The 6,540-nt window shown below is 50.3% G+C and overlaps 1 protein-coding gene and 1 long non-coding RNA gene across 2 annotated transcripts in view; both read right to left on the bottom strand.

Annotated features, from left to right (window-relative positions):
• The window catches only part of LOC146595068 (uncharacterized), a 558,681-nt gene that overhangs the window by 52,727 nt on the left and 499,414 nt on the right, over positions 1 to 6,540 (bottom strand). The window lies entirely within an intron of this gene.
• Positions 1 to 6,540, bottom strand: part of MAF (MAF bZIP transcription factor) — a 17,619-nt gene that overhangs the window by 8,924 nt on the left and 2,155 nt on the right. The gene's annotated exons all lie outside the window — the stretch shown is intronic.

Genomic DNA, 6,540 nt, shown 5'->3' with positions numbered 1-6,540 from the left:
CTGCAGCATCCCCGCGGCTACAGCCACGCCGGGGCGGCGAGAGCTGGCCACGGCGGCGGGGACGGAGGGCACCCGGAGGGACGGCACCCTGCTAGGCAGCTTCCCCCCGCGCACAGACCCCCGCCGCAGGTTTATCCGCAAATTTCGCCGAGCAGGGGTTTAAGGATCCACCGGCGTGGCCCCAAGCCCTCGCTGCCAGCTGGGGAGCCGCACACCCGCGCCCTCCCCGGTGTCCCCGCTCTGCCCACCGCCGCCCGGCCCTCCGGGGCGCGCGCTCGGCGCTGAGACCCAGGGGAAGGGAGCAGCATTTATCCAGAGCTCACGCTGCAGCACGGTGTCGAGCCCTACCGCCTCYGTACGCAGTCATTAACATTTTTGCTTTACAGGGGGAAAAGCCGCTGAGAACATTTTCAGGCCTGTGCTTTTTTTATGAATTAACAATTGAGAGAGGCAACCAGGGACGCTCCATTCGCTACCCCCGCCGCAACCTTAAACACACTGCTCAGTTTGTTGTGCGCTGGGTGGTTTGGGGAGGGGGGTGGTGTTGGTTTCTTTTCCGCAAGGCGCACAAATACCACTTCTAGCAAACTTCTGCCCTGCTTTTGATTCCCTCCATGCAAGGTAACTCACAGAGATGCATGCAAAAAGCAAGGGAAACCCTGCCACCAAGTCTGCAGGGCACCGCCAGCGAGGCAGGGCAAGCTCCATCCCCGCAGCACCGCAGCTACAGGCCCGCACGGTTCCCTGCCGCGTCCGAAAGCACACCAGTTTGAAAGTCAGACTTAAAAAAAAAAAGAAAGAAAAAAAAGGGGGGTACAGCAACATAGAAAAAAGGATCATTTCAGGGAGAGATAAGATACAACCAGTGCGCATCGGGAGCACTGAGACGTTATCACGCTGTGCCGGGTCATCCTGATACCGTGGCAGATAGCGGGGCTGGAGCTGCCTGTCTCGGTCGTTACATGCAGCTAGCCCAGCTACAGCTCACGCAGATCCCTGTCCTTCTAGCTTTTCACTTGAAAAGTTAAGTCATATCCTGGACTATTTTTTGCGTCGTGTYGGCTTAGAGCTCACAGATGTGAATGCACTCACCCCTCAGAGTGACAAATGTTATTCTCGATCCTCCCCCACAATTTCAGGCAGTCAAGAATTAAACGCGGCGCGGCGTACAGTGTCTTAATCTAATGATTTGTAGCCGCAGTGCCCGAAAAAAAAAATCATCAGAAAGAGCATTAAAAGTGTGAAGTAGGTGAGCGCGCTCAGCTGCTTCCCGAGGGGATGGATCCTCGCGGCAGCGGCTCAACCTCTGCTACGTCCTGCTGCCTCGCGGCGTTCGTACCCAGACGAGCACCCTGGCCACAGAGCCCAAGTATTCGACTACAGACAGCTTGAGGATGTGTGCACGTACAACCAGCATTGCTTTTTGTCCCGGCTAAGCAAACAAAATATATCACACTCCCCATAGCTACCCTGGAACGCCCGAGCCGTACAGCAGCCACCGCCAACACGCTCRCAGTGATTTTAAAAGAGGGAGGGAAAAGAGCTTATTAAAAACCTCTGTTCCTAACATTGAAGCATGCAGGCTGCTGGTGATGCTTCTTTCTTTTGTTTTTTTTTTCCTGCATGAAATTTTAAATTCATCCATCCRAACAGGTGTCAGAAACAGTGGGTCCATTTAGCTCCTATGATGATCTGAGTAATAAATATAGAGGATTTCCTTTCAATGTAGCACATGCTGAAATGACACCAATGTAGTTCTGGCATCTGAGCAGATAATTCTGATATATGCATCATTTCCTCCCTAAATCCAGGAAGCAGCTACACTCTGTGCCTGATATTAGTATATTATGTCAAATAGAAATTGGTATTAAAATTATGAATGATTCTAGATCAAGAACTTCCTACACACTACACAGAGGGAGGGGGAGGAAACAGCTGCACAGAAGCTTTCGGAAAGGAAAGGAAAAAGAGGTGGGAAAGTTCATTTTTTAAACTTAAAATCTGCTGCCATGCTTCACGGGAGGGGCRCCCTTCAAGTGGCGTTTTGATTCAGATCAGGCGTTTTTGTCCGAAAGGGGGGGAGAGGGCTTTCAAGTAAACAGCAGCTCTCGCTGCCCCGTTTGCAAAGGGGGCTGCCCGGGTTCCTGCAAAGCGCCTGCCYGGCGGGGCTGAGCAGTTGTTCAAGAAATAAATATACACTGCTGTGACTTGGCTATTCCTCCCCTCCTCTCTCTACCCCCCTCCCCGCCCCGCTACGGCCGGGGATGACGTTTCCCAGGCAGTACGGCCGCCGAAAGCCTGCTCCGGGCCCGGGGATGCCGGGCGGAGGGCGAGGGCCGGCTGGGCTGGGCTCCCTCGCAGGGGCAGCCCCGGGCCGCTCGCCCGGCGTGCTTCTCCCAGCACCTGGCGCTTGGCACTTCTCTGCGACCTCGTCCGTAAACGAGAAAGAGCTACAGGGCTGCGGCAGCAACGGGAGGCTGCTAGCGACGCAGAGGTTGAGACCACGTCCGCCCTCGGACGCGCAGTGCCCCGCGCCAGGCAACGTTCCCGCTGCCCGGAGCGGAAGCRGCGCCCGCCCGGGAGCAGCAGGATCCTGCTCCCCTTTGAAGCCAGCGGGGATTTTACCTCCGAGTTCAACGGGAGCAGGAGGGAGGCCGGCGTCGAGCGAGGATGAGCGGAGGTTATCCTGACCGGGCGATGCCAGCCGGTCCTCAGAGGGCCGCGCCGCGGCCGAGGGGGCTCCACCGAAACCAGCCGGCACGGCCCCACGCTTGCTGTGCTCCAGGGGACACGACCGCGCGCTCCTATTTATTCCCCCCCCTTTTCCTTCAATTGGGAAGTTACTGTGTTTCAGGCCAAAACTCAAATGCAGCCTGCCTAAAGAAGGCCACTTTTTTTTTTTATTGGCAAAAAGATTGCAATGTATAATCATGATGAAAACCTAGGAGACAGGCAAGGCTTTTTTCTCCTCCCGAGTAGGGGGTGTGATGGGAATTTTTCCTTCTCGCGTGCTATTTCTAGGAAGGATTTCTCTTATCACCGTTCATACATTTTTTCCCCCTCTCTCTCTCTCTCCGAGAAAGAAGATACTTAAGGGAGGCAGCAGTGCTCCCCTTGCTCTGTGCTACTCTCCCAGGACTCACCATACTTTTAAAACACTCACAACTTTGCCTGCGAGGAAAAGCTTGGCGCCGCAGAGCCGCCCGGGGTTAGAGCCACGCTGCCGGCTTCGGGCTGGGCGCTGCCTCCTGGGGATCCCCAAAAAGAGTGGGGCTCCGTCGTGACCCCCCCCCCGGCCCCCTGCGCAAAAGCAGCAGCCGGGAAGCATGCCAAGGCCGAGCCTGCAGGTGACCCCCGGGAGAGACGTGGGCACGGGTGACGGCTCTGCCACACCGGGCAGAGGGGAGCTGCAAGAAGGGATGAAAAAAAAAAAAAGGAGAGAAAAAAGAAAAAAGTGAAGCCCCATCTTTACGAGAGGAGATAATTCTCCCGTCGGCCAATAGCAGCCAGTTTACCCACCGATTACACATTAACCAGAAAGCGGGACGCGAATTAACCAGAACCTGGAGCTTGAACCATTACTCAAGCCATGGTGCAACCCGAGGTCAGATGCCAAAGGGCGTCTCGCGGCCCTCGCCCGGCCCGCGGGCCGCCGGCGGCCCCCATGCGGGACGGTGGCCCGGGGGGCTCGGGGAGCCCTCCGGCCCGGGGAGGGGGGGACAGGGACCCGGCTGGGCCGCCGCGGGGACCCCGGCGGGTCCTCTCCTCCCAAAGCCACCGGCGAGCAGGAGGGACCGCTGCAGCCGCCGGCGGGGGGAGCGCGGCCGGGGGCCCACGCGGGGTGCCAGGACAAAACCGAGGTGGCCTCGGCTTCAGAAAGTTGGAAGAAGTCCCTTGACTTTTTTTTTCCCCTTCCTCTGCTCCTCAGTTCTAGGCTTTCTAAGGCCTGTAGCAAGAAAAAAGAAAGAAAAATAAAACCACAGGAAAAAAAAAAAAAGATGGGGTGTGAGGGGGGAAGCAAAGAAAGCGGGGGGAGAAGCAGGCACTGCGCACCCAAAGGGCAAGGAACCTTTCGGCCGCGCGTCAAGTGGCTCTGTGCCGAGCCCAGCCTGCCGCAGCGACACCTCTGAGGAGCGGCAGGCAGCCGCGGCGCGCCAGCCGGCGAGAGGACGCGGAGGCTGCCCTTCCGCCTCGCTCCATCATAGAGCCGCCCCAACACCTACGGCCGCAKCACGTCCGCAGCTTTGCGGGCAGACCTCCCCTCCGAGGTCTCCCCGAAGCCGACGGGCCGGCCCGCGRCGCGGAAGCTGAGGCCACCGCGCTGCCGAGAAGCCAGAACGAGCACCGGAGAGCTCGCGCTCTTCGCCTACCTGAACGCTAACGCCTTGCTAGCGGGCGACAAGTTCCCCTTCTGCATAAAACTAGCCTCCTCCGTCTCCCCTCCTGCGCATCACCGAGCGCGGCTCTCGTGCGGGCACTGCACCTCRGCCAGGCAGCACGCTGCAGCGCTGCTTTCACCGTTATTGCGCTTTAAACTACACACTAAGAAACTGAGTACGGAATCAAAAAAAATGCAGTTTATTATTGTAGATTATTCTCTCTTTTGATATAACCATAGAGTCGAAAATGAAAGAAAAGCACATAGGAACATCACACGTGGTTAGTTAGTAACTCAAGATATAAAACAATTTTGCACAGCAAAATATGTAAAAGAAAAAGTAACTGACAAGATTTTTTTATATTTATTGTGGTAAGATTTACTTTCCATTTTTTTTTTAAAAGACAGGATATCAGTCCCTGAAAATAAAATTTACTGATTATTGCCTTTAAAACTGTGGAATTTTTGAAGTTACAGAAAATCCAGTTCTGCACCACAATACAACTGTAAAAAAATCTGCATCATTGTAAAACTGTGCAGTAATGCCATCTTTGTAACTGCATAAATTGTATTAGCGTTCTAAACAGGTTTGTAATTTTTTTTGTATTATATGCTTGCAGGTTATATCTTAGTGCAATTCAGTCCCAAATACTTCAATTTTGAAAAAAAACATACATTTTGAATGTAAAATACCCCTATAGATATAAACAGGGGTGCCTCCCCCTTTTAATACTTTGGTTTTCAAATACAGTCAGTGGTATAGCAAGGACTACATATACCCAACTTATATTTAAGTTGCAAGCACATGCTGCATAAACTACTTTTTAAAACAGTCCCGTTGCAAATTCTACCCCCCTTTACATCACGACAGTAAACAATTTAGTGCATCAATCTTTAAAAAAAAAATCTACATCTAAACAGACCTAACTCTTTCGAATTTATCTATAACATTCCTTTATCTGTAGCATACATTTTAACTGGGCTAACAGATGACAGAAACTAGAATTAAATTATATACTAGGAACCCAGAGCATTCCACATTTGACAATGACCAAATGCAAAAGGAAAAAAAAATGGGGCAGATCACTTAAAATTATTTTTTAGACTGTTTTAGGCAACAGCATGGTTTCACTGTCCCCCCCCCCCCAAGCGGGATGCGAAATTTGTTTTTTGAACATCTTTCCAAAGTTCTTTTTGTATTTTTTTGCCACATTAGGTTATCAAAATCCATTCTGGCATGTTTTCTAAGAGGGAATGCTTCAGTGCATTTAAAAGGAAGTCTGAAGTTTTGAGTAACTCAAAGCAGTTTTAGAGCAGATGCAAACTTTAATGGGGAGGAAGAGAGGAGGAAGATCAAAGGTTGCACTTTTTTGCTTTCAACTCAAAAAAGTGATGAGGCAATAAAACAAAAGGATGAATGCCATGCCATAATAGTCTCCAAAAGTCCATTTCCAAGCAAAAGAAAAAAAAATAATTATACCATACATGACCAGCATGCAGGGTTTTTTATTAATATAATGTCTCTTTTCATAGTCTTTTGAAACAGTTACAGTTCATTGTTGCTAAGACAAAATAGCAAGCGTAATGCATGAGATGAGTATGGGATTCTAATGGCAGACTAAAGTCTCACGTTTGGCAGATTAAGGCCAAAACTCACATGAACACACCGAAGGTTGATGCAGGCTTGATTTTGGCAGGTTGATCTAGGTATATCTCTAGTTTTGCACAACAACGCTAAAAACTGATGGAACTCAGCAAGCTGGAGTCTAAAAATTTCACATTGTTTTTGTAYTTTTTTGTTTTTGTTTTGTTTTTTGTTTTTTATTTCTTTTTCTTTTTGCAAAGCTCAAATCTCATATGAAGAACTCAGGATGGCAAAAAAAAATCTGACTTTTTTGGACACAGCAAGCTCAAAAGAAAAAAAACCTCATGAACTTAAAAATATATATATATATATAATGTGGATGGCAGGTTTCAAAGAAGAGCAAGCTTCATATGAAGAACTGAGTTGGTGGCGAGTTGGATCTTTTAAATTTAAAAAAAACAGCAAGCCCCCACAAAAATAAAAATAATAATAATAATAATAAACAGAAAAGAAACTCATGTAGAACTTGCGGTTGGCCAACAAGCAGCCAGCCCACCTTAAAAAAAAAAAAAAAAAA

The sequence above is a fragment of the Rhea americana genome, unplaced genomic scaffold, assembly GCF_003343005.1.
Source record: "Rhea americana isolate MKP2758 unplaced genomic scaffold, rheAme1 scaffold_24, whole genome shotgun sequence".
In the NCBI taxonomy this organism is placed as follows: domain Eukaryota; kingdom Metazoa; phylum Chordata; class Aves; order Rheiformes; family Rheidae; genus Rhea; species Rhea americana.
The sequence above is the reverse complement of the archived record's forward strand: the minus strand, read 5'-3'. Positions and strand labels throughout refer to the sequence as shown.